This window comes from Pseudorca crassidens, chromosome X (assembly GCF_039906515.1).
Source record: "Pseudorca crassidens isolate mPseCra1 chromosome X, mPseCra1.hap1, whole genome shotgun sequence".
Lineage (NCBI taxonomy): Eukaryota > Metazoa > Chordata > Mammalia > Artiodactyla > Delphinidae > Pseudorca > Pseudorca crassidens.
The window spans coordinates 75,399,916-75,427,791 of NC_090317.1; the positions used below are offsets into that span (position 1 = coordinate 75,399,916).

Consider the following 27,876-nt stretch of genomic DNA (forward strand, 5'->3'; position numbering starts at 1 on the left):
GCCAATCTGTGTCTTTTGGTGGGAGCATTTAGTCCATTTACATTTAAGGTAATTATCGATATGTATGTTCCTATTCCCATTTTCTAAATTGTTTTGGGTTCATTATTATAGGTCTTTTCCTTCTCTTGTGTTTTTTGTCTAGAGAATTTCCCTTAGCATTTGTTGTAAAGGTGGTTTGGTGGTGCTGAACTCTCTCAGCTTTTGCTTGTCTTTAAAGGTTTTAATTTCTCCATCAAATCTGAATGAGATCCTTGCTGGGTAGAGTATTCTTGGTTGCAGGTTTTTCTCCTTCATCACTTTCAGTATGTCCTGCCACTCCCTTCTGGCTTGCAGAGTTTCTGCTGAGAGATCAGCTGTTAACCTTATGGGGATACCCTTCTGTGTTATTTGTTGTTTTTCCCTTGCTGCTTTTAATATGCTTTCTTTGTATTTAATTTTGGACAGTTTGATTAACATGTGTCTTGGCGTATTTCTCCTTGGGTTTATCCTGTATGGGACTCTCTGTGCTTTCTGGACTTGATTAACTATTTCCTTTGCCATATTAGGGAAGTTTTCAACTATAATCTCTTCAAATACTTTCTCAGTCCCTTTCTTTTTCTCTTTTTCTTCTGGAACCCCTATAATTCAAATGTTGGTGTGTTTAATGTTGTCCCAGAGGTCTCTGAGACTGTCCTCAGTTCTTTTCATTCTTTTTTCTTTATTCTGCTCTGCAGTAGTTATTTCCACTATTTTATCTTACAGGTCACTTATCCGTTCTTCTCCCTCAGTTATTCTGCTATTGATCCCATCTAGAGTATTTTTAATTTCACTTATTGTGTTGTTCATCATTGTTTGTTTCATCTTTGTTTCTTTTAGGTCCTTGTTAAATGTTTCTTGCATTTTGTCCATTCTATTTCCAAGATTTTGGGTCATCTTTACTATCATTTTTCTGAGTTCTTTTTCAGGTAGACTGCCTATTTTCACTTCATTTGTTAGGTCTGGTGCACTTTTATCTTGCTCCTTCATCTGCTGTGTGTTTTTCTGTCTTCTCATTTTGCTTATCTTACTGTGTTTGGGGTCTCCTTTTTGCAGGCTGCAGGTTCGTACTTCACGTTGTTTTTGAAGTCTGTCTCCTGTGGCTAAGGTTGGTTCAGTGGGTTGTGTAGGCTTCCTGGTGGAGGGGACTAGTTCCTGTGTTGTGGTGGATGAGGCTGGATCTTGTGTCTCTAGTGGGCAGGTCCCCGTCTGGTGGTGTGTTTTGGGGTGTCTGTAGACTTATTATGATTTTAGGCAGCCTCTCTGCTAATGGGTGGGGTTGTTTTCCTGTTTTGCTAGTTGTTTGGCATAGGTTATCAAGCACTGTAGCTTGGTAGTCATTGAGTGAAGCTGGGTGCTGGTGTTAAGATGGAGGTCTCTGGGAGATTTTCACCATTTGATATTATGTGGAGCTGGAAGGTCACTTGTTGACCAGTGTCCTGAAGTTGGCTCTCCCACCTCAGAGGCAGAGCCCTGACTCCTGGCTGGAGCACCAAGAGCCTTTCATCCACACGGCTCAGAATAAAAGGGAGAAAAAGTAGAGAGAATTAGTAGACGTAGGAAGAAAGAAAGAAAGGAAGGAAGGAAGGAAGGAAGGAAGGAAGGAAGGAATAAAGAAAAGAAGGAAAGAAGGAAAGAAAGGAGGGAGGGAGGCAGGGGGGAGGAAGGAAGGAAGGAGGGAAGGAAGGAAAAAAGACAGAAAGAAAGAAGATACAGTAAAATAAAATAAAGTATAATAAAATTATTGAATTAAAAAATAATTATTTAGAACAAAAAGAGGGCGGATAGAATCTTAGGACAAATGGTGGGAGCAAAGCTATACAGACAAAATCTTACACAGAAGCATACACATATACCCTCACAAAAAGTGGTAAAGGGGAAAAAATCATAAATCTTGGTCTCAAAGTGCACCTCCTCAATTTGGGATGATCATTGTCTAAAGGAGGGAAGGAAGGAAGGAAGGAAGGAAGGAAGGAAGGAAGGAAGGAAGGAAAGAAAGAAAAAAAAAGAAAGAAAGAAAGAAAGGAAGAAAGAAGGTAAAGTATAATAGATTTATTAAAATTAATTATTAAGAAAAAAATTTTTAAAAAATGGATGGATAGAACCCTAGGAGAAATGGTGGAAGCCAAGCTATACAGACAAGATCTCACACAGAAGCATACACATACACATTCACAAAAAGAGGAAAAGGGGAAAAAATCCTAGATCTTGCTCTTGAAGTCCACCTCCTCAATTTGAGATGATTCATTGTCTATTCATGTATTCCACAGATGCAGGGTACATCAAGTTGATTGTGGAGCTTTAATCTGCTGTTTCTGAGGCTGCTGGGAGAGATTTCCCTTTCTCTTCTTTGTTCTCACAGTTCTCAGGGGCTTAGCTTTGGATTTGGCCCTGCCTCTGCCTGTACGTTGCTGGAGGACGTCTGTTTTTTGCTCAGATAGGACAGGGTTAAAGGAGCCGTTGATTCGGGGACTCTGGCGCACGCAGGCCAGGGGGAGGGAGGGGCATGGCGTGCGGGGCGGGCCTGCGGCGGCAGAGGCCGGCATGACGTTGCACCACCCTGGGGCCCGCCGTGCGTTCTCCCAGGGAAGTTGTCCCTGGATCCCGGGACCATGGCAGTGGCGGGCTGCACTGGCTCCCCGGAAGAGGGGTGTGGATAGTGACCTGTGCTCGCACAGAGGCCCCTTGGTGGCGGCAGCAGCAGCCTTAGCGTCTCCCACCCGTCTCTGGGGTCCGTGCTTTTAGCCGCAACTTGCGCCCTTCTCTGGGGTCCATGCTTTTAGCCGCGGCTCGCGCCTGTCCCTGGGGTCCAGGCTTTTAGCTGCAGCTCACGCCTGTCTCTGGGGATCACACTTTTATCCGAGGCTCACGCCTGTCTCTGGAGTTCCTTTTAGCAGCCCTCTTAAACCCCTCTCCTCGCGCACCAGGAAACAAAGAGGGAAGAAAAAGTCTCTTGCCTCTTCGGCAGCTGCAGTCTTTTCCCCGGACTCCCTCCCGGGTAGCCATGGTGCACTAACCCCTTCAGGCTGTGTTCAAGCCGCCAACCCCAGTCCTCTCCCTGCGCTCCGACCTAAGCCCGAGCCTCAGCTCACAGCCCTGCCCACCCCAGCAGGTGAGCAGACAAGCCTCTCGGGCTGGGGAGTGCCGGTCGGCACCTATCCTCTGTGCGGGAATCTCCCCACTTTGCCCTCCACACCCCTGTTGCTGTGCTCTCCTCTGCGGCTCTGAAGCTCCCCCCTCCACCTCCCGCAGCCTCTGCCCGCGAAGGGGCTTCCTAGTGTGTGGAAACCTTTCCTCCTTCACAGCTCCCTCCCACTGGTGCAGGTGCCGTCCCTATTCTTTTGTCTCTGTTTTTTCTTTTTTTCTTTTGCCCTACCCAGGTACGTGGGGAATTTCTTGCCTTTTGGGAGGTCTGAGGTCTTCTGCCAGCATTCAGTAGGTGTTCTGTAGGAGTTGTTCCACGTGTAGATGTATTTCTGGTGCATCTGCGGGGAGGAAGGTGATCTCCGCATCTTACTCTTCCGCCATCTTCCCCTGTGTACTCCCTTATTCCCTTTTTTATCTTTTTTTTTACATCTTTATTGGAGTATAATTGCTTTATGATGGTGTGTTAGTTTCTGATTTATAACAAAGTGAATCAGTTATACATATACATATGTTCCCATATGTCTTCCCTCTTGCATCTCCCTCCCTCCCACCCTCCCTATCCCACCCCTCCAGGCGGTCACAAAACACCGAGCTGATATCTCTGTGTGATGAGGCTGCGTCCCACTAGCTATCTACCTTAAGTTTTGTAGTGTATATATGTCCATGCCTCTCTCTCGCTTTGTCACAGCTTACCCTTCCCCTCCCCATATCCTCAAGTACATTCTCTAATAGGTCTGTGTCTTTATTCCTGTCTTACCCCTAGGTTCTTCATGACATTTTTTTTCTTAAATTCCATATATATGTGTTAGCATATGGTATTTGTCTTTCTCTTTCTGACTTACTTCACTCTGTATGACAGACTCTAGGTCTATCCACCTCATTACAAATAGCTCAATTTTGTTTCTTCTTATGGCTGAGCAATATTCCATTGTATATATGTGCCACATCTTCTTTATCCATTCATCCGATGATGGGCGCTTAGGTTGTGCTCATCTCCAGGCTATTGTAAATAGAGCTGCAATGAACATTTTGGTACATGACTCTTTTTGAATTTTGGTTTTCTCAGGGTATATGCCCAGTTGTGGGATTGCTGGGTCATATGGTAGTTCTATTTGTAGTTTTTTAAGGAACCTCCATACTGTTCTCCATAGTGGCTGTACCAATTCACATTCCCACCAGCAGTGCAAGAGTGTTCCCTTTTCCCCAAACCCTCTCCAGCATTTATTGTTTCTAGATTTTTGATGATGGCCATTCTAACTGATGTGAGATGATATCTCATTGTAGTTTTGATTTGCATTTCTCTAATGGTTAATGATGTTGAGCATTCTTTCATGTGTTTTTTGGCAATGTGCATATCTTCTTTGGAGAAATGTCTGTTTAGGTCTTCTGCCCATTTTTGGATTGGGTTGTTTATTTTTTTTGTTACTGAGCTGCATGAGCTGCTTATAAATTTTGGAGATTAATCCTTTGTCAGTTGCTTCATATGCAAATATTTTCTGCCATTCTTAGGGTTGTCTTTTGGTCTTGTTTATGGTTTCCTTTGCTGTACAAAAGCTTTTAAGTTTCATTAGGTCCCATTTGTTTATTTTTGTTTTTATTTCCATTACTCTAGGAGATGGGTCAAAAAGGATCTTGCTGTGATTTATGTCATAGAGTGTTCTGCCTATGTTTTCCTCTAAGAGTTTGATAGTTTCTGGCCTTACATTTAGGTTTTTTTTTTTTCTGAGCAAGAATCTGTTAACAGTTTTATTATTTTTGTGTTAAATACCATGGGACAGGGTTGGAAGGATGAAAAACTCAGTTAACTGCCTCACAAGGGATAAGAAAAATTCTGCCATGATATTAGCAAAGGTAAAGGGGAAAAATTACGCTGTAAGAGACACCATTTCCCCACAGAATACCTCTTGACATTTCCTGAGTGAGTGGGATTAGCAATCTAAATAAATCGTATTTCAAGAGGTAACAGCAACAGATAAAATTTAAGGGGATTATTAAAATAACATTTACAAGACTCTGAACGATTCTTGAACTCTTATTAAAACCACAAAGAAAGAGCAATTCTTTATTTATGAATTTCATAAAGGCCTGAATGTGCAATGACACCTGTTAGGGATGGTCTGGTGATGTTCACGCTGTCCGGGAGCCCAACAGTCAGCTCTTACTGTGTTTCTAACCATGAAACTGTTGCAGGCGAGGCCTATATGACACTGTACACACAAAGAATGGTCACTGTGGGCCACACTACCAGTGAGATGGTAGGTTAACAAATCTTTTTCTGGTCAAGAGAAAAAAGAACAAATAGCACTCTGCATGCTTCACTCTACAAGATGAATTTCCCTAGAAAGAATCCAATGAAAATGGCTGCAATTACAACAAGAAGTGAAGGAAGAGGACTGGTGACATTATCTCTGAAGAATGCAGCTGAGGTGTATCCAGGTTTATCCGAATGTGCCACCATTATGAGCCTTAAGCCTTCATCTCTCAGGTGTCGGTTTTCTTCCAATAGCTTCATCATCTCTCCCTGGAGCCTCTTGCACTCTTCCGTGACCTTCCTCGTCTCAGTATCATTGAGGGAAACACTGTGTGGCTTTGACACGGGCCCGTCCTGCTTTGCAGCGTTCAGGGGAACGACTTTGCTGGGTTCCATGTCATTCAATTTATCATTTTCATTGGACATTTCAAATACACATCTCAATTTAGAATCCATCAATTCATCGGGTTTTGCCTCTTTCCACACGGCTTCCATATCTGGAATGTTTGGTGGAGCAAAGATGGTCTGTACCATAAACTTGTGTTTACTCTTCTCATTGGGGTAATAGTCAAAAGGCTGCAGTATTACTTTAAATTTGAGGTCTGTGGGCGGGTCGAGGACCAGGATCTGCTCGTGCTTCACCATGGCCCCAGAGATGGGCGCCATCAGAGACAGCGCAGAGTGGGAGTGCGCCCGTGGCGGGTCGCTGGCTGCGGGTGGGGGGTGGTGGCGGCAGCGGCTGCAGCGCGGCTCGGCCCAACTTGATACGGGGCCAGCGCTCAGCTCACGAACCCAATGCCCGCCGCTCTGTCACCAGCTCACTGGACCACCTGCCCGTCCGCAGCTCTGGGTCTCACAACTGTCTCAACCCCACACCCACATTTAGGTCTTTAATCCATTTTGAGCTTATTTTTGTGTATGGTGTTAGGGAGTGATTGAATCTCATACTTTTACATGTACCTGTCCAGTTTTCCCAGCACCAGTTATTGAAGAGGCTGTCCTTTGTCCACTGTATATTCCTGCCTCCTTTATCAAAGATAAGGTGACCATATGTGCGTGGGTTTATCTCTGGGCTTTCTATCCTGTTCCATTGATCTACATTTCTGTTTTTGTGCCACTACCATACTGTCTTGATTACTGTAGCTTTGTAGTATAGTTTGAGGTCAGGGAGCGTGATTCCTCCAGCTCCATTTTTCGTTCTCAAGATTGCTTTGGCTATTCGGGGTCTTTTGCATTTCCATACAAATTGTGAAATTTTTTGTTCTAGTTCTATGAAAAATGCCAGTGGTAGTTTGATAGGGATTGCATTGAATCTGTAGATTGCTTTGGGTAGTAGAGTCATTTTCACAATGTTGATTCTTCCAATCCAGGAACATGGTATATCTTTCCATCTATTTGTATCATTTTTAATTTCTTTCATCAGTGTCTTATAATTTTCTGCATAGAGGACTTTTGTCTCCTTAGGTAGGTTTATTCCTAGATATTTTATTCTTTTTATTGCAGTGGTAAATGGGAGTGTTTTCTTGGTTTCATTTTCAAAGTTTTCATCCTTACTGTATAGGAATGCCAGAGATTTCTGTGCATTAATTTTGTATCCTGCTACTTTACCAAATTCATTAATTAGCTCTATTAGCTTTCTGGTAGCATCTTTAGTATTCTTTATGTATAGTATCATGTCATCTGCAAACAGTGACAGCTTTACTTCTTCTTTTCCAATTTGGATTCCTTTTATTTCCTTTTCTTCTCTGATTGCTGTAGCTAAAACTTCCAAAACTATGTTGAATCAGAGTGGTGAGAGTGGGCAACCTTGTCTTGTTCCTGATCTTAGTGGAAATGCTTTCAGTTTTTCACCATTGAGGATGATGTTGGCTGTGGGTTTTTCATATATGGCCTTTTTTATGTTGAGAAAAGTTCCCTCTATGCCTACTTTCTGCAGAGATTTTTATCATAAATGGGTGTTGAATTTTGTCAAAAGCTTTCTCTGCATCTATTCAGATGATCATATGGATTTTCTCCTTCAATTTGGTAATATGGTGTATCATGTTGATTGATTTGCATATATTGAAGAATCCTTGCATTCCTGGAATAAACCCCACTTGATCATGGTGTATGATCCTTTTAATGTGCTGTTGGACTTTGTTTGCTAGTATTTTCTTGAGGATTTTTGCATCTATGTTCATCAGTGATATTGGCCTGTAGTTTTCTTTCTTTGTGACATCCTTGCCTGGTTTTGGTATCAGGGTGATGGTGCCCTCGTAGAATGAGTTTGGGAGTGTTCCTCCCTCTGCTCTATTTTGGAAGAGTTTGAGAAGGATTGGTGTTAGCTCTTCTCTAAATGTTTGGTAGAATTCGCCTGTGAAGCCATCTGTTCCTGGGCTTTGGTTTGTTGGAAGATTTTTAATCACAGTTTCAATTTCAGTGCCTGTGATTGGTCTGTTCATATTTTCTATTTCTTCCCGACTCAGTATTGGCAGTTGTACATTTCTCAGAATTTGTCCATTTCTTCCAGGTTGTCCATTTTATTGGCATAAAGTTGCTTGTAGTAATCTCTCATGATCTTTTGTATTTCTGCAGTGTCAGTTGTCACTTCTCCTTTTTCATTTCTAATCCTATTGATTTGAGTCTTCTCCCTTTTTCCTTGATGAGTTTGGCTAATGGTTTATCAATTTTGTTTATCTTCTCAAAGAACCAGCTTTTAGTTTTATTAATCTTTGCTATCGTTTCCTTCATTTATTTTTTATTTATTTCTGATCTGATATTTATGATTTCTTTCCTTCTGCTAACTTTAGAGTTTTTTGTTCTTCTTTCTCTAATTGATTTAGATGAAAGGTTAGGTTGTTCATTCAAGATGTTTCCTGTTTCTTAAGGTAGGATTGTATTGCTATAAACTTCCCTCTTAGAACTGCTTTTGCTGCATCCCATAGGTTTTGAGTCGTCGTGTCTCCATTGTTATTTTTTCTAGGTATTATTTAATTTCCTCTTTGAGTTCTTCAGTGATCACTTGGTTGTTAAGTAGTGTATTGTTTAGCCTCCATGTGTTTGTATTTTTTACAGATATTTTCCTCTAATTGATATCTAGTTTCATAGCGTTGTGTTCGGAAAAGATACTTGATACAATTTCAATTTTCTTATATTTACCAAGGCTTGATTTCTGACCCAAGATATGATCTATCCTGGAGAATGTTCCGTGAGCTCTTGAGAAAAATGTGTATTCTGTTGTTTAAGAATGGAATGCCTATAAATATCAATTACGTCCATCTTGTTTAATGTACCATTTAAAGCTTGTGTTTCCCTGTTTATTTTCATTTTGGATGATCTTTCCATTGGGGAAAATGTGGTGTTAAAGTCCCGTACTATTAATATGTTACTGTCGATTTCCCTTTTTATTGCTGTTAGTATTTGCCTTATGTATTGAGGTGCTACTATGTTGGGTGCATAGATATTTACAATTGTTATAATTTCTTCTTGGATCGATCCCTTGATCATTGTGTAGTGTCCTTCTTTTTATCTTCTAATAGTCTTTATTTTAAAGTCTATTTTGTCTGATATGAGAATTGCTACTCCAGCTTTCTTTTGGTTTCCTTTTGCATGGAGTATCTTTTTCCATCCCCTTACTTTCAGTCTGTATGTGTCTCTAGGTCTGAAGTGGGTCTCTTGTAGATAGCATATATATGGGTCTTGTTTTTGTATCCATTCAGCCAATCTGTGTCTTTTGGTGGGAGCATTTAGTCCCTTTACATTTAAGGTAATTATCGATATGTATGTTCCTATTCCCATTTTCTTAATTGTTTTGGGTTCGTTATTGTAGGTCTTTTCCTTCTCTTGTGTTTCTTGCCAAGAGCAGTTCCTTTAGCGTTTGTTGTAAAGCTGGTTTGGTGGTGCTGAACTCTCAGCTTTTGCTTGTCTGTAAATGTTTTAATTTCTCCATCAAATCTGAATGAGATCCTTGCTGTGTAGACTAGTCTTGGTTGCAGGTTTTTCTCCTTCATCACTTTAAATATGTCCTGACTGTCCCTTCTGGCTTGCAGTGTTTCTGCTGAAAGATCAGCTGTTAACCTTTTTGGGATTCCCTTGTGTGTTATTTGTTGTTTTTCTCTTGCTGCTTTTAATATGTTTTCTTTATATTTAATTTTTGACAGTTTGATTAATAAGTGTCTTGGCGTATTTCTCCTTAGATTTATCCTGTATGGGACTCTCTGTGCTTCCTGGACCTCATTAACTATTTCCATCCCGATATTAGGGCAGTTTTCCACTATAATCTCTTCAAATATTTTCTCAGTCCCTTTCTTTTTCTCTTCTGCTTCTGGAACCCCTATAATTCAAATGTTGGTGTGTTTAATGTTGTCCCAGAGGTCTCTGAGACTGTCCTCAGTTCTTTTCATTCTTTTTTCTTTATTCTGCTCTGCAGTAATTATTTCCACTATTTTATCTTCCAGGTCACTTACCCGTTCTTCTGCCTCAGTTATTCTGCTATTGATCCCATCTAGAGTATTTTTAATTTCACTTATTGTGTTGTTCATCGTTGTTTGTTTCATCTGTAGTTCTTCTAGTTTCTTGTTAAATGTTTCTTGCATTTTGTCTATTCTATTTCCAAGATTTTGGGTTATCTTTACTATCATTTTTCTGAGTTCTTTTTCAGGTAGACTGCCTATTTTCTCTTCATTTGTTAGGTCTGGTGCACTTTTATCTTGCTCCTTCATCTGCTGTGTGTTTTTCTGTCTTCTCATTTTGCTTATCTTACTGTGTTTGGGGTCTCCTTTTTGCAGGCTGCAGGTTCGTCATTCCCATTGTTTTTGGTGTCTGTCCCCAGTGGCTAAGGTTGGTTCTGTGGGTTGTGTAGGCTCCTGGTGGAGGGGACTCGTGCCTGTGTTCTGGTGGATGAGGCTGGATCTTGTGTTTCTCGTGGGCAGGTCCACGTCTGGTGGTGTGTTTTGGGGTGTCTGTGGACTTATTATGATGCTAGGCAGCCTCTCTGCTAATGGGTGGGGTTGTGTTCCTGTCTTGCTAGTTGTTTGGCATTGTGTGTCCAGCACTGTAGCTTGCTGGTCGTTGAATGAAGCTGGGTGCTGGTGTTGAGATGGAGATCTCTGGGAGATTTTCACCATTTGATATTATGTGGAGCTGGCAGGTCTCTTTTGCACCATCTTCCTGAAGTTGGCTGTCCCACCTCAGAGGCACAGCACTGACTCCTGGCTGTAGCACCAAGAACCTTTCATCCACTCCGTTCAGAATAAAAGGGAGATAAAGTAGAAAGAATTAGTAGAAGTAGAAAGAAAGAAAGAAAGAAGGAAAGAAAGAAAGAAAGGAGGGTGGGTGGGAGGGAGGGAGGAAGGAAGGAAGGAAGGAGGGAAGGAAGGAAATAATGAAAGAAAGAAGATAAGGTAAAATAAAATAAAGTACGACAAATTATAATAAAGTTATTAAAATAAAAAAATAATTATTAAGAAAATAAATTTTAAAAAAAGGGGTGGATAGAACCCTAGGTCAAATGGTGGAAGCAAAGCTCTACAGACAAAATCTCACACAGAAGCATACACATACACACACAAAAAGTAGAAAAGGGGGAAAAATCATAAATATTGGTCTCAAAGAAAAGGGGAAAAAATCATAAATCTTGGTCTCAAAGTGCACCTCCTTAATTTGGGATGATTCGTTGTCTAAAGGAGGGAAGGAAGGAAGGAAGGAAGGCAGAGAGGGAGGGAGGGATGGAGGGAGGGAGGAAGGAAGGAAGGAAGGAAGGAAGGAAGGAATGAAGGAAGGAAGGAAGGAAAGTAAGAAAGGAAGGAAGGAAGGAAGAAAGGAAGGAAGGAAGGAAGAAGATAAAGTAAAATAAAATAAAGTTATTAAAATAAATATTAAAAAAAAAAATTAAAAGAAACTGATGGATAGAACCCTAGGACAAATGGTAGAAGCAAAGCTATACAGACAAAATCTCACACAGAAGCATACACATACACACTCTCAAAAAGAGGAAAAGGGGAAAAAATCATAAATCTTGCTCTCAAAGTCCACCTCCTCAATTTGGGATAATTCGTTGTCTATTCATGTATTCCACAGATGCAGGGTACATCAAGTTCATTGTGGAGTTTTAATCCGCTGCTTCTGAGGCTGCTGGGAGAAATTTCCCTTTCTCTGTTCTCACAGCTCCCAGGGGCTCAGCTTTGGATTTGGCCCAGCCTCTGTGTGTAGGTCGTCATAGGGCGTCTGTTCTTCACTCAGACAGGATGGGGTTAAAGGAACAGCTGCTTCAGAGACTCTGGCTCCCTCAGGCCAGGGGGGAGGGAGGGGCACAGAGTGCAGGGTGAGCCTGCGGCGGCACAGGCCGGCATGACGTTGCACCAGCCTGAGGCGCACCGTGCGTTCTCCTGGGGAAGTTGTCCCTGGATCCCGGGACCCTGGCAGTTGCGGACTGCACAGGGTCCCCGGAAGGGGGCTGTGGATAGTGACCTGTGCTTGCACACAGGCTTCTTGGTGGTGGCAGCAGCTGCCTTAGTGTCTCATGCCCGTCTCTGGGGTCCGCGCTTTTAGCCGCGGCTCACGCTAGTCTCTGGAGCTCCTTTAAGCAGCGCTCTTAATCCCCTCTCCTCACCCACCAGGAAACAAAGAGGGAGGAAAAAGTCCCTTGCCTCTTTGGCAGGTCTAGAATTTTCCCGGACTCCTTCCCGGCTAGCCGTGGCGCACTAACCCCCTGCAGGCTCTGTTCACGCCGCCAACCCCAGTCCTCTCCCTGCGCTCCAACTGAAGCCCGAGCCTCAGCTCCCAGCCCCGCCCGCCCCAGTGGGTGAGCACACAAGCCTCTCAGGCTGCTGAGTGCTGGTCGCCACAGATCCTCTGTGCGGGAATCTCTCAGCTTTGCCCTCCGCACCCCTGTTGCTCTGCTCTCCTCCATGGCTCTGAAGCTTCCCCCCTCTGCCACCCACAGTCTCCGCCCACAAAGGGGCTTCCTAGTGTGTGGAAACCTTTCCTCCACAGCTCCCTCCCACTGGTGCAGGGCCCATCCCTATCCTTTTGTCTCCATTTATTCTTTTTTCTTTTGCCCTACCCAGGTACGTGGGGAGTTTCTTTCCTTTTGGGAGGTATGAGGTCTTCTGCCAGCGTTCAGTAGGTGTTCTGTAGGCGTTGTTCCACGTGTAGATGTATTTCTGGTGTATCTGTGGGAAGGAAGGTTGTCTCTGCGTCTTACTCTTCCACCATCTTCCCCTCGTCTCTGCCCCCCTTATTCTTATTCGCACTATTACTCTCACTGTCTCACTCACTTACTTGCCTTTGCCTCTGTCATCACATTGTCTTTTCTCTCTGAACCTCCTGCCTCCCTTTTATAAGGACCCTTTTTATTATGTTGAGCACACCCAGATAATCCAGGATAATCTTCCAATCTCAAAATCCTTACCTTAATCATATCTGCAAAGTCTCTTTTTCCATGTAAAGTAAGATAATAACAGGTTCTTGGGATTAGCACATGGACATCTTGAGTATCATTAGTCTGTGTACCACACCAGTACTCTTCAGAAGTCTTAAAATCATGAAAGATAGAGATTGAGGAACTATTGCACACTGGAAAAGACAAAGGTAACATGACAATTTAATGACATATGGGATCCTGGATTGTATACTAGACAAGAAAAGAAGGACATTAATGTGAAAACTGATAAAATTCAAATAAGACCTATGGATTAGTTAATATTATTGTGCTAATGTTAATTTCTTGGTTTTGATAATTGCACTCTGGTTATATAAGATGTTAACATTAAGGGAATTTGGATGAAGGTTATACAGAAAGTCATATTATTTTTACAATTTTTCTGTAAGTCTAAATCATTTAAAACTAAAACATTAAAAAAGTTTTATCGATGTATACTGACACCATCAATATTTGGCATGTTTCCTCACATAGTCAATAAGTTCCATATTCCCAAATATTTTAATGTCATTCAGCTCGTAAGTGAATAATTATATTTCACTTTTTTCAAATAATTTTTTAAATTATGAATGAGATTGGGTATCTTTTCATACATTTATTGGTTGTTGTATTAGTTTGCTAGGGCTGCAGTAACAAAATGCCATATATTAGATAGCTTAAACAACAGAAATCTAGTTTTTCAGAGTTCTAGATGCTGGAAGTCCAAAGTCAAAATACTGGAAAGGTTGGTTTCTCGTCAGGCCTCTCTCCTTGATTGATTTCTCACTATGTCCTCATGAAGACTTCCCCTGTGTGTGTGCCTCCCTACTCTCTCTCCCTTATCTTATAAGGACACCAGTCATATTGGACTAGGGCTCCATCTTTGTGACCTCATTGAACCCTGATTACCTTTTAAAGGTAATTTGGAGCCCCTATCTCCAAATACAGTCACATTAAGGGTAAAGTCTTTAAAATATGAATTTTGAGGGGATACATTTCAGTCCTTAACAGCTGTCCATTTCAGTTGAGAGATGGGGTGGCACACTTTTTTTATTGGTTTGACATTTGAATGTATGCCTATCCCTCTGATGTACCCATTTAACCTTCAATCGCTGAAAACTCCACTTTAGGATAGTGGATACATCTGTGAGAGGAAAGGGAGTACAATTGGTGAACATTGTTGATCTTAAAGTGAGTGGTAGTTACACAGAATATTTTAATCTTCTTATCTATATGGAATATTTTATAATATATCATTTAAAATATTTAGTGTGAGATGAGGAAATGAACATCAAGTAGTTTGGTTGTAAAGGAAAGAAAAATTGGAGGCAACGGCTTTAGAGGCATTGATTCAAGAGAGAATCGTTTTAGGGCTGGGAAACATGTGCATGTTCATAAACCAGGGACAGTGGAGCTCATATGGAGGAAGAGATTGAAGATCCAAGTGAGAGAGAAAATAACTGATGGAGGCAGGTCCCTGAGGAGCTTTGAGCAGATGGCCTTCAGATTATTTTATGACCTTTTAGGGAAAGAGGAAAATAAGAATAGATGCATATAAGATTGCAATCTGTGGGCATGAGGAAGCAATGTCTGTGAAAATTGAGGAGGATAATGATTGCTGCACTCCATTTTCTCAAATACAATGTAAGTTTATCTTATCTGATGAGAATAAAGGAAAATATGTGTAAAGCTGGAAGCTTGAGGAGAGTTAAGAGAAGGTTTAGAACAGTCTATGAAGGGAATGGAGAGGGAGGTGACCAAGGCCATGCTAAAGGGCTGTTATTAAAGAACAATGCACACCATAAATCTAGAGTGGTACCATCCCTGATGGGCTTCACGCCTCCCCCCAAACACTGCTCAAAACCCAGTGTGTAAATATTTTCCTCCATTCTCTGGGATGTATTTTCATTTTGTTTATGGTTTCCTTTGCTGTTCAGAAGCATTTAAGTTTAATTAGGTCCCATTGTTTATTTTTGTTTTCATTTTTATTGCTACAGGAAGTGGATCAGAAAAGATTCTGCTGCAATTTCTGTCAGAGAGTGTTCTCTCTCTGTTTTCCTCTAATGGTTTTATACTATCCAGGCTTACATTTAGGTTTTTAATCCATTTTGAGTTTACTTTTGTGTACGGTGTTAGGGTGTGTTCTAATTTCATTCTTTTACATGTAGCTGTCCAGTTTTCCAGCACCATTTATTGAAGAGGCTGTCTTTTTTCCATTGAATATTCTTGCCTCCTTTGTCATAGATTAGGGGACAAAAGATGCGTGGGTTTATCTCTGGACTTTCTATCCTCTTCCACTGATCTATATTTCTGTTTTTGTGCCAGGACCATACTGCTTTGATGACTGTAGCTTTGTTGTATAGTCTAAAGTCAGGGAGCCTGATTGGTGCAGCTCTGTTTTTCTTTCTCAGGATTGCTTTGGATATTTGGGATCTTTTGTGTTTCCATACAAATTGTAAAATTTTTTGTTCTAGTTCTGTGAAAAATTCCATTGGTAATTTGATAGGGATTGCATTAAATCTGTAGATTGCTTTGGGTAGTATAGTAAATTTTACTTTTATTATTGTTTGGCAATAAGCTATTTTATTTTATTTTTAAAATTTATTTGTTTAAACATCTTTATTGGAGTATAATTGTTTACAATGTTGTGTTAGTTTCTGCTGTATAACAAAGTGAATCAGCTATATGTATACATATATCCCCATATACCTTCCCTCTTACATCTCCCTCCCACCCTCCATATCCCACCCCTCTAGGTGGTCACAAAGCACTGAGCTGATCTCCCTGTGTGATGCAGCTGCTTCCCACTAGCTATTTATTTTACATTTGGTAGTTTATGTATGTCAACGTTACTCTCTTACTTCATCCCAGCTTGCCGTTCCCCCTCCTTGTGTCCACAAGTCCATTCTCTACATCTGCATCTTTATTCCTGTCCTGCTCCAGGGTTTATCAGAACCATATTTTTTTTTTAGATTCCATATGTATGTGTTAACATACGTTATTTGTTTTTCTCTTTCTGAATTACTTCACTCTGTATGACAAACTCTAGGTCCATCCACCTCACTACAAATAACTCAATTTCATTTCTTTTTATGGCTGAATAATATTCCATTGTATATATGTGCCACATCTTCTTTATCCATTCATCTGTTGATGGGCACTTAGGTTGCTTCCATCTCCGGGCTACTGTAAATAGTGCTGTAATGAACATTGTGGTACATGACTCTTTATGAATTATGGTTTTCTCAGGGTATATGCCCAGTAGTGGGATTGCTGGGTCATATGGAAGTTCTAGTTTTAGTTTTTTAAGGAGCCTCCATACTGTTATCCATAGTGGCTGTATCAATTTACATTCCCACAAACAGTGCAAGAGGGTTCCCTTTTCTCCACACCCTCTCCAGCATTTATTGTTTATAGATTTTTTTTTTTTTTTTTTTTTTGCGGTACGCGGGCCTCTCACTGTTGTGGCCTCTCCCGTTGCGGAGCACGGGCTTCGGACGCGCAGGCTCAGCGGCCATGGCTCACGGGTCCAGCTGTTCCGCGGCATGTGGGATCCTCCTGGACTGGGGCACGAACCCGTGTCCCCTGCATCGGCAGGCAGACTCTCAACCACTGCGCCACCAGGGAAGCCCCCGTTTATAGATTTTTTGATGATGGCTATTCTGACTGGTGTGAGGTGATACCTCATTGTAGTTTTGATTTGCATTTCTCTAATGATTAGTGATGTTGAGCATCCTTACATGTGTTTGTTGGCAATGTGTATATCTTCTTTGGAGAAATGTCTATTTAGGTCTTCTGCCCATTTTTGGATTGGGTTGTTTGTCTTTTTGATATTGAGCTGTATGAGCTGCTTGTATATTTTTGAGATTAATCCTCTGTCAGTTCCTTCAGTTACAAATACTTTCTCCCATTCTGAGGGCTGTCTTTTTTGTGTGTGTGGTACGTGGGCCTCTCACTGTTGTGGCCTCTCCCACTCTGGAGCACAGGCTCTGGACGTGCAGGCTTAGTGGCCATGACTCACGGGCCCAGTTGCTCTGCAGCATGTTGGGATCCTCCCAGACTGGGGCACAAACCCTTGTCCCCTGCATTGGCGGTGGACTCTCTACCACTGCGCCACCAGGGAAGCCCGAGGGTTGCCTTTTCATCTTGTTTATGGTTTTCTTTGCTGTGCAAAAGCTTTTAAGTTTCATTAGGTCCCATTTGTTTATTTTTGTTTTCATTTCCATTTCTCTAGGAGGTGGGTCAAAAAGGATGTTGCTGTGATTTATGTCAAAGAGTGTTCTTCCTATGTTTTCCTCTAAGAGTTTTATAGTGTCTGGCCTTACATTTAGGTCTTTAACCCATTTGATCTTATTTTTGTGTATGGTGTTAGGGAGTGTTCTAATTTCATTCTTCATATGTAGCTGTCCAGTTTTCCCAGCACCACTTATTGAAGACTCTGTCTTTTCTCCATTGTATATTCTTGCCTCCTTTATAAAAGACAAGGTGACCATCCGTGCATGGGTTTAAACCTCTGGGCTTTCTATCCTGTTCCATTGATCAATATTTCTCTTTTTGTTCCAGTACCATACTATCTTGATTACTGTAGCTTTGTAGTATAGTCTAAAGTCAGGGAGCCTGATTCCTCCAGCTCCATTTTTCTTTTTCAAGATTGCTTTGTCTATTTGGGTTCTTTTGTGTTTCCCTAAAAATTATAAAATTTCTTGTTTTAGTTCTGTGAAAAATGCCATTCCCAGTTTGGTAGGGGTTGCATTGAATCTCTATATTGCTTTGGGCAGTATAGTCATTTTCACAATATTGTTTCTTCCAATCCAAGAACATGGCATATCTCTCCATCTGTTGGTATCATCTTTAATTTCTTTAATCAGTGTCTTATAGTTTTCTACATACAGATCTTTTGTCTCCTTAGGTAGGTTTGTTCCTTGGTATTTTATTCTTTTTGTTGCAATGGTAAGTTGGAGTGTTTCCTTAATTTCTCTTTGAGATTTTTCATCATTAGTGTATAGGAATGCATGATATTTCTGTGGATTAATTTTGTATCCTGCTACTGAGCCAGATTCGTTGATTAGCTCTAGTAGTTTTCTGGTAGCATCTTTAGGATTCTCTATGTATAGTATCATGTCATCTGCACACAGTGACAGCTTTACTTCTTTTCTGCTTTGGATTCCTTTTATTTCTTTTTCTTCTGTGATTGCTGTGGCTAAAACTTCTAAAAATTATGTTCAATAATAGTGGTGGGATTGTACGCCACTATAGTACACCACTATTGTACAACTGTATTTACAGTTGTATTGCTGTAAACTTCCCTCTTAGAACTGCCTTTGCTGCATCCCGTAGGTTTTGGATCATCGTGTTTGCATTGTAAATTGTCTCTAGGTATTTTTTGATTTCCTCTTTTACTTCTTCAGTGATCCATTGATTGTTTACTACCATATTGTTTAGCCTCCATGTGTTTGTGTTTTTACAGCTTTTTTCCCTCTAATTGATTTCTAATCTCATAGCGTTGTTGTCAGGAAAGATGTTATATATGATTTCAATTTTCTTCAATTTACTGAAGCTTCATTTGTGACCCAAGATGTGATGTATCCTGGAGAAAGTTCCATGTGCCCTTAAGAAGAAAGTAGATTCTGCTGCTTTCAGATGGAATGTCCTATAAATATCAATTAAGTCTATCTGTCCTAATGTGTCATTTAAGACTTGTGTTTCCTTATTAATTTTCTGTCTGGATGATTATAAATTGGTGTATGTGGATATCGAAGTCCTCCACTATTGTTGTGTTACTTTTGATTTACCCTTTTATGGCTGTTAGCATTTGCCTTATATGTTGAGGTGCTCCTATGTTGGGTGCATAAATATTTACAATTGTTATATCTTCTTTGATTGATTCCTTGATTGTTATGTAGTGTCCTTCCTTGTCTCTTGTAATAGTCTTTATTTAAAGTCTATTTTGTCTGATATGGGTATTGCTACTCCAGCTTTCTTTTGATTTCCATTTGCATGGAACATATTTTTCCATCCCCTCACTTTCAGTCTGTATGTGTCCCTAGGTCTGAAGTGGGTCTCTTGTAGACAGTATATATACAGGTCTTGTTTTTGTATCTGTTCATCCAGTCTGGGTCTTTTGGTTGGAATATTTAATCCATTTGCATTTAAGGTAATTATCAATATGTTTGTTACTATTGCCATTTTGTTGTTTCTTTTGGGTCTGTTGTTGTAGTTCTTTTTCTTCTCTTGTGTTTCCCGCCTAGAGAAATTCCTTTAGCATTTGCTGTAAAACTGGTTTGGTGGTGCTGAATTCTCTTAGCTTTTGCTTGTCTGTAAAGCTTTTGATTTCTCCATCAAATCTGAATGAGATCCTTGCTGGGTATTCTTGGTTTTAGGTTTTTCTCTTTCATCACTTTAAATATATCCTGCCACTCCCTTCTGGCCTGCAGGGTTTCTGCTGCACAATCAGCTGATAATCTTATTGGAGTCCCCTTGTATTTTATTTGTTGCTTTTCCCCTGCTGCTTTTAATATTTTTCTTTGTATTTAATTTTTGATAGGTTGATTAATATGTGTCTTGTCATGTTTCTCCTTGTGTTTATCCTGTATGGGACTCTCTGTGCTTCTTGGACTTGGGTGAATATTTCCTTTCCCATATTAGGGAAGTTTTCCACTATAATTTCTTCAAACATTTTCTCAGACCCTTTCTCTTTCTCTTCTTCTGTGCCTCCTATAATTCAAATATTGTTGTTTAATGTTGTCCCAGAGTTCTCTGAGACTGTCCTCATTTCTTTTCAGTCTTTTTTCTTTATTCTGTTCCATGACAGTGATTTCCACCATTCTGTCTTCCAGCTCACTTATTTGTCCTTCTGTCTCAGTTATTCTGCTATTGATTCCTTGTAGTGCATTTTTCTTTGGAATTATTGTGTTGTTTATCACTGTTTGTTTCTTATTTAGTTCTTCTACATCCTCGTTAAACATTTCTTGTATCTTCTCGATCTGTACCTCCATTCTATTTCCAAGATCTTGAATCATCTTTACTATCATTGCTCTGAATTCTTTTTCAGGTAGATTGCCTATGTCCTCTTCGTTTAGTTCGTCTGTTAGGTTTTTACCTTGCTCCTTCATCTGCAACATATTTCTCTGTCATCTCATTTTGTCTAACTTACTGTGTTTGTGGTCTCCTTTCTGCAGACTTAAAATTCATAGTTCTTCTTGCTTCTGGTGTCTGCCTCCTGGTGGGTGACATTGGTCCAGGGGCTTGTGTAGGCTTTCTGGTGAGAGGGACTAGTGTCTGCGCTGTGGTGGGTGGAGCTGCGTCTTATCCCTCTGGTGTGCAGGGCTTTGTCAAGGGGTGTGTTTTAGGGTGTCTGTGAGCTTAGTAGGGCTTTAGGCAGCCTGTCGGCTGATGGGTGGGGCTGTTTTCCTGTCTTGCTGGTTATTTGGCATGAAGCGTCCAGCACTGGAGCTTGCAGGCAGCTGGATGGACCTGGGTCCTGGTGGTGAGATGAGGACCTCTGGGAGAACTCTCATCGGTTAATATTCCCTGGGGCTGGGAATTTTCTGGTCATCCAGCCGCCAGGACTCAGCACTTCCACTACAAGGGCTCAGGTTTGACCCCCGGCCGAGGAGCCAAGACTCTGCAAGGTGTGCTGTGCAGCCAATGGGGAAAAAAAAAGGAAAAGAAAACAAACAGAGAAAGAGAAACCAAGACAAACAATAAAAACAATAACATAAACAAAACTACCCAAAGAAAATAAAAATGAAGAAAACAACCAAACAAAAAAACCTCAAAACCAAAACATACAATAAAAGCAAAACTAACAAAAACCAAAAAAACAAAACTAAAACAACAAAAAAGCAAAGAAAGCAAAAAATAAACACACAAAAATGACAACAAAACAAAAACAAATAAAAGGAAAAGAAAACAGATAGACAAACACCAAGACAAACAATAAAAACAAAACTGGTTATGTGGGGATCATTTCTTGTCATTTTAGGTGTTCAGGGTCCTCTACTAGTGTTCAGTAGGCACTCTGTGCAAATTGTTCCACTTGCAGATGTATTCTTTTCTTTCTTTCTTTTTTTTTTTGTGGTACGTGGGCCTCTCACTGTTGTGGCCTCTCCCATTGCAGAGCACAGCCTCTGGACGTGCAGGCCCAGCAGCCATGGCTCACGGGCCCAGCCGCTCCATGGCATGTGGGATCTTCCCGGACCGGGGCACGAACCCATGTCCCCTGCATTGGCAGGTGGACTCTCAAGCACTGCACCACCAGGGAAGCCTGCAGATGTATTCTTTATGTACTTGTGGGGAGAAGTGAATGCCAGGTCTTCCTATTCCGCCACCTTGACTGCTTCCTCTTAAAACTGGCGGGCAGCCCCAGGGGCCAATGGGGTTTCAGCTTGTGATTTCCCTCCCAAGTATGGCAGAGGTGTGGTTGTGGGCAGGGTCGGGAGTTGCACTGCTCTCCCCTCAGGCTCTGATGCATCTCAGTAATGGTGGAGGGAAATGACGCTGAGCCAGGGGTTCCAGCTCTTCAGGGACCCAGACTCCAAGCCCGGCAGCAGGGCTGGGCTGCTTGGCCCTTAATCACTTGGGGAGGGAGGTGGGGGTGCCATGGAGGGAGCTGCCAGGAGTGCAGTATGCCACCTTGCCCCAAGGAGGGTCCTGGAAGCATGTCCTGGATGGGGTGGGGGCACCCACTGTGACCACAGCCTCAGCCAAACAATACTTAAACATCTGAGTTTGGAGCAGAGAAAGGCTTATTACAGAGCCTTGTAAGGAGAAGTTTGGTTCATGCCCCCGAAAACCCAAAAAATGTCTTTGTTGTTATTCTTTACAGCTTTTAGGGGAACTGCCAACTTCAATTTTATCAAAAAATCCATTTCTCAATGAATGACCTCAATCCCTACTGAGTTCATAAAAGTGTGATTTTGGCCAGGATATCAATAGTGTATTCTGTTGGGTAATTTGAAGAGCAATTAAAGTGCTAGTTATATGTTATTCCTCTGATCCAATAGGAGGTTACTTCTGCTAACCTGTGGTCAGCTTTTGAGTGAAGTTGTTATACCCTTGTAACCTATAAATATGTGTTAAGTGATTGAAGTCCTGACCTCTGTATGATACTAGAGATGTACTCTGATCATGTTTTCCAAAGACATGGTAACCAAGGATCTTTTCTGATTTATTAATTTATTCATATGAAACATCTTAGATGGAGATATAAAAAGAAGTACCAATTTATTATACATTTATCAAATTGTGTGTTTTGAAAGAGAGCAAAATGAAATGTGGATGAGATTGTTCCAGAAATTCTGGACCTTATGTAGGTGTAACCTCATAGGATGGTTGTGGGGATTAAAAGAGATAATATATATGAGAACTGATGCTGCTTTACAAATATCAGGGATTATATGTTCCTGCCAAGTTGTTCAGTTAATGGGATATGATTTTTCAGTTGACATATATTATAATTTCAGTAATGTGAGTTTTTTTCCATTTACACTTGCTCTTTAGTAGAAAAGGGCTTAAACAGATTGATTTTGAGTTTCTGTCATTCTCTTCCTTTGGCCTCTCTTTTTAAGAACATCCAGGGTCTGTAAATAAAATTTAAGTGCATCAGAAGTATTGATACTTAAAGGATTCCATTCCTAAGTCTTTCAAAAAGAGTATTCTAAAACAATTTGAATTATCATTTCTAAATTATTTATTTTCTAAGTTGGTACGTAGGTAAATTATGGAACAAGAAGATCTACCTATACACTGATCCGTAGACAGTGTCAATGATTCTTAAGTTCTCTCTCTTCCCGTCTCACCGAGCAGTATCTATCCAGGGTGCCTGAACCTAAGCTGCTGCCTTGAGACACAGAGGCCATTTGGACTGACAGAGGAAAGTTGACTTCTGTTTTCTGAACATTTTGTTTTGGAGAACTGTGGTGAATTACAGGGGAGGAAAGAGAACAGGTCTGAAGGCAGTTCTTAGCAATTTTGTTTTAAGGACAGTGCTTTATTTTAAAGTTAAGGGGACAAAATGTGGGATAGATCCATTTGAATATTAGGACTATAAAGGGACCCTGAAGACCTTCTGGTCAAGGCTCTTCATTTTACATAAAGTCCTTTTGTGCATACTTCAGTAGTGGTAACAAATTTGCATTTCTCTAACTCCATTCCCACTCATCTTCTCTTTGGAACTTTCGTCCGCCACCACCAACCTATCCCCACAGTTCTTCTTATCTCACTTGTGCTTTGCAAACTCATCTTCTTAGTTATACAATCTGGCATTGGCCATTTCCCTCCTTTATTACTGCTGAGATCATTGTATTGGGGCTAGAAAAAAGCAGGTCTGCCTCTTAAATTTAGATCTGTATTCAGGGAACATGGAATCAGGCTATGTGCCAGTATGGGGCAATGTACTTTTATCTCATTCAGTCATTATTCTAACTCTGTGAATGATGGATATTATTGTTTCCATTTTTTTTTTGGATTAGGAAACAGGCACAGAATGTGGTAAGTGACCAAGCTGACACTTAAATCTAGGTCTGTTGGGTTAAGTCTGCACCTCAGGGAATGGGGACCTGTTTTATGTGAGATGTTAAAGACAACAGCAAGTTGTACTTGTCTTTACATCACTGATGTTGACTTAGCTCTTCTAACCTCTCCTGAGTTCCTTCATTATTGACAGTCTTTCCCTTCTACTGGGTGGTAAGCTGCTTTTGAATCCTACAGGATCTTGCTTTACTGCCTTAAGTACAGTTTTCTGGGTGAATAATTATTTTCATAATAATTGGAAAATCTATTTTCAATGTATGTGAAAAGGGATTTTATTCTTATCTTTAAAGATGTATGGTTGGAAACCATGGTTGAGGGAACTGAATGGTGCAATCTTTGTTGAAGATGTAGATGCTTAAGGAAAGTTATGCCTGTAAGTTGGCCAGAGAAAGCTAGGTTGTTCTCAATGCAGAGTTTGTGGGAACTCAAATGCTGCCTATGTTCCCAAATATCCAAATGGGATCTTGTCCAGGAAAAACAATGTACTGGATCTTGTCCATTACATTGTAGCAATGTAATGGATTTGGGGAGGCAAACAAGAGTCCCTTTTAAGGACCAACTCTGATTTATGTATTTTTCAGACACCTAGTTTAGCAACCCAGAGGAAACAGAAACTTCTAGTCCTGGTCTATGCCTCCTGTTTTCTCTGAAATGTGGCTTCTGTGAATTTTGGACTGCCACCAGAGGGCAGCAAAGGAATAGATAAATGTTTCCCTCTACCTCTGCTTTCTGGAATGATAGGTAGGTAGGTAGATAGATAGATAGATAGGTAGAATAGGTAGATGATAGATATTTTAAAATATAAGTAAATATAAATATAGATTTATACTTAACAGATTTATATTTTATATATTTAAAAATATATCTCTATGTATCTATCTACATATATACATATAAGTACACACACACATGCGCACACACACACGGAGAGAGAGAATCTAATTAAGCCAGGTTTATACGTCATTGCCTTTAAATTCTGAAATGATAGAGTTAAGCTAAAAGTTATTAAAAATAATATTTGTATTAGCCTGTACATGTGAGGATACTTTCAGAGTATAATATGCAGTTAACTGGGGATTTGACAAGCATTTCAAATGAATCTTCAGAAAAAAATATCTTTAAGTAGTGAATATTAAAAGCAAAGTGTAACCTGAAGACAAATGTCTGTGCAGAGAATTATCAGATTGAGAAACTTCAGATATGTTCATTAGTCATCGTGAATCTTTGAAAACATAGATTTAAGCTTTAAGTTTTCAATTGTAGCTAAATCAAGATCTTCACACATTTCCCGAAAGACTAGTTCTCTTCATTTTGAAGTGAGGTCAGGACCTGTTTGAAGTGAATAAGCATGTCCAAGCCTGATGAGATAGTGTGATAAGTGTAGGATACAGCTGTGAGCTGGGGTTTACCCCTCAATGTTCAGAGAGCTGAAACATTCCCCATGAGTCACCCTTTTGATGCTTGTCAACCTAAGAATTATTCTCAAGACTCAGCAAAAGGCGGGAATACCCTCTCCCGTCCTTTTCCTCTTTCCAGCTGGCACTGAAACAAAAATTACAATACAATGAACAATAGTTTATCTAACAATAGTTAGATAAATGAACAATTTATCTAGAGCTTGCTATGTGCCACAGACTGTGCTAAATGTTTGACATTCAACATCTTCAACATCTCTTTGAGTCCTCATAACTTTTACGAGGTATTTCCTCATTTTACTTAGAGGTAACTGAGGTCTAGAGAGATTAGATTTGTTATGGATATCGAAGTCAAATACTTGATTTTATTGTATTTTTGAGGCTTCTGATTTGCTTGAGAGAGAGAGAATGAGAATGAGAGAATGAATATAGAATCAGAGTTTTTTGAGAATTTTAAAAGCTTTCCAAAATCATATAGCCCGTTCCCCTCAATGGCCAATGATTTTCTCATACCGTATACTTTTGCCTTTGCTATTCTCCTTTGGGTGTTCTGAGTCTCAGCTTTGAACATCAGAGTCTGGGTAATACAGTTAAGACTGGGGCCACTGTGCTAGTGGGTCAGGTATGTGTACTTTGAAGTAGACTGAGTTCCTCAGTCTGGTGATACTGCCTATAGGGATTTTGGGAACCAGGAATCAGTGGAGGAGCATTGAGATTGGGTGAACTTTTTCTTTGCTCTGAGATTTTGGGACTGATGGCTGAGTCACTGCTACTTTTTTGGATTAAGACTTTTAAAAATATCCCTGAAAATGCCTAGGCCTCCTCTGTAGGTTTTCCAAGTATCCCTACAGGTGAGAATATTATAGAAAGAATGGAAAAATAGCTTTGGAAGCAGATGACCCTCAGGGTGAATCCCACCTCCATCCTTTGCTAGCCGAGTAGTCTTCAACAAGCCAGTCTACCTCCCTGAGCCTTGTTTCCTTCATTTTAAAAATGGGGCTAATAATTAGGCTTACCTCAGTTGTTGGGAGCATTCAACGAGATAAATATATCAAGTACTTTGTACATAGTATTGCCCACCAAATTCTAATGCCTTCCCACCCCTTTATTATATTGATAGGAGATTAACTTTATCTTAGTGGTGACATTCTTCCATAATCCCTGGTATATATTAAGTCTTTGTAGTCAATGTGGTGTTTTCTAGAGGTCCTTAGATCATTGTTAATTCATGGTTGTTAGATGATGCAGAACTCTTCACTTCTCCAGCCTTAAAGTGTCCTAAATAGGTATAAAAGTAAAACTCCACTTGAAACCTGTCCTTCCACTCTTAGTAGAAAGCATAAATCCATGCCAAGCGGATGGAGGTGTCCTTAGCAGGATCTGACTTCATTCTTTCCTCAGTATCCTCTTCCCAAGGCAACTGGCCAGAGGAATGGACTGACAGAGCATGGATTATAGACATATTAGATATAATCAGTGGGAGTATAAAAGAGTTTCATATAAGAGGTACTGTGTTTTAAGGGGATAGGGCACCAGATTGGGGGTTAGAATTCTTGGGTTCTAGTCTAAGTTCTACCACCTACTAGCTTTGGAGCCTTGGGCAAATCGCTTCCTCTCTTTGGACATTAGTTTTCCCTTATATACTGTATGTGTAGGACTAGATAGGATTCTAGAATGTGTCCTGTAGAAGAACCTTAAAGTCTACGTGTTGCAGAGACCAAAGACAGGCCTGGTGACAGCCCTCTTTAAAAAAATGTTGGCTCTTAGTAACAACAGACATGACATTTTCAAAGTTCTGTGCATACTCTAAGATAACTTGGTGACACATTTGATGTTTAAAGTGGTCTCTGCCAAATGCTAAGAGATTATTTTTGACCCCATCACCACCTTTGTTTCTAATGAAGTTCAGAGAATAGTTTTTCTGATATAACCAGGCCTCAGAAAGTGCAACACAGACTCAGCCAGAGTGTAAATGGAGACTCAGTGGAAAGCTGAGATTCATCGGGGCCAAGTCTTAAATCTTTGATTTATAGAAAGGCGAGATGCTTTTTGTACAATCTGATATTTGCAGCCTTGAAGAGGCATCTGGGGAGAATCTGGATGGTTACTCAGTTCTGCCAAAATTTCCAAGAGTTTGGATGACTGTGGATCTCATGGCTTTTGGCAATTGAAAAATGATTGTGTTGTGTTAAATTTCTTCTATTTTTCACGCCTAAAAACTTGACAGAAGAAACTGGGAGGGGGTTAATATATGATCAAACTCAGGAAAGAGTTTCATGAACCGCCTTCCCAGTGAAGGTGATACTTCTTCTGTCTGTGCCTCAAAGCACAACAAATATTGTCATCCAGCTTTAGTCCTCAGGAACCTTCAGAAGAAGGATTTCCAGGAGTTGGACTCCTGACCACCCCAGACAATAGCCAAGGCCCAACGAGTGAAATAGTATCCCTTGGATATTGAGTTCTCTTAGCCCAGGCCTTTAGAATTCAACTCAGCTAATATCCACTCAGGGCTAACCATGTTCCCAGAAAAAAATATCATTGGTTTGCCCTCAGACTCTGCACTGGCTACCCTCTGTGATTTTTCCTGAAGTCACTATCAAAGACCACAAAATTCTACGTGTTCTTAACCAGTCTACAGAAAGCCAAATCAGTCTGCCCTCTTTCTGGAGTTTTGGAAAGTGGGAAAATAAGTTTGACTTGATACTGTTTCCACCCAAGGAATTACTTTTTAAATTTAAAATGTTTCCTTCTATGTTATATAGTGGAAAGAGTGTTCATCTTGAAATCGGACAAATCTGAGTTCATACCATAGCCCTGCCACTTATGCCTTCTCCTGCTACTGCTATCACTTCCCCTTTACAATGATTGCATGAGATACAGAGGAGCTAGTTTTGTATCCTGTGTCACCTGGTATTTGGCTCCATCTACCCCACACATTATGACTGTCCTATTCCTTTAGGATTTATTTCTTCTATATTCAGAGGGTATATAGTTGTTCATTTCTCAGAACATGCTTTTCATGGATACTCAAGAAGTCAAAAGAAAATTAAGTAAAACAGACAGAGTTTATTTCCTTGGGCCACTCTTAACACTTTTTCATCTCTAAAAGTTTCCCC

The 27,876-nt window shown here is 40.6% G+C and overlaps 1 protein-coding gene and 1 pseudogene across 6 annotated transcripts in view; one reads left to right on the forward strand and one right to left on the reverse strand.

The window, feature by feature from the left end:
- Positions 1-27,876, forward strand: part of OPHN1 (oligophrenin 1) — a 602,961-nt gene that overhangs the window by 523,981 nt on the left and 51,104 nt on the right. The window lies entirely within an intron of this gene.
- Positions 4,890-6,079, reverse strand: LOC137217418 (vesicle-associated membrane protein-associated protein A pseudogene; annotated as a pseudogene).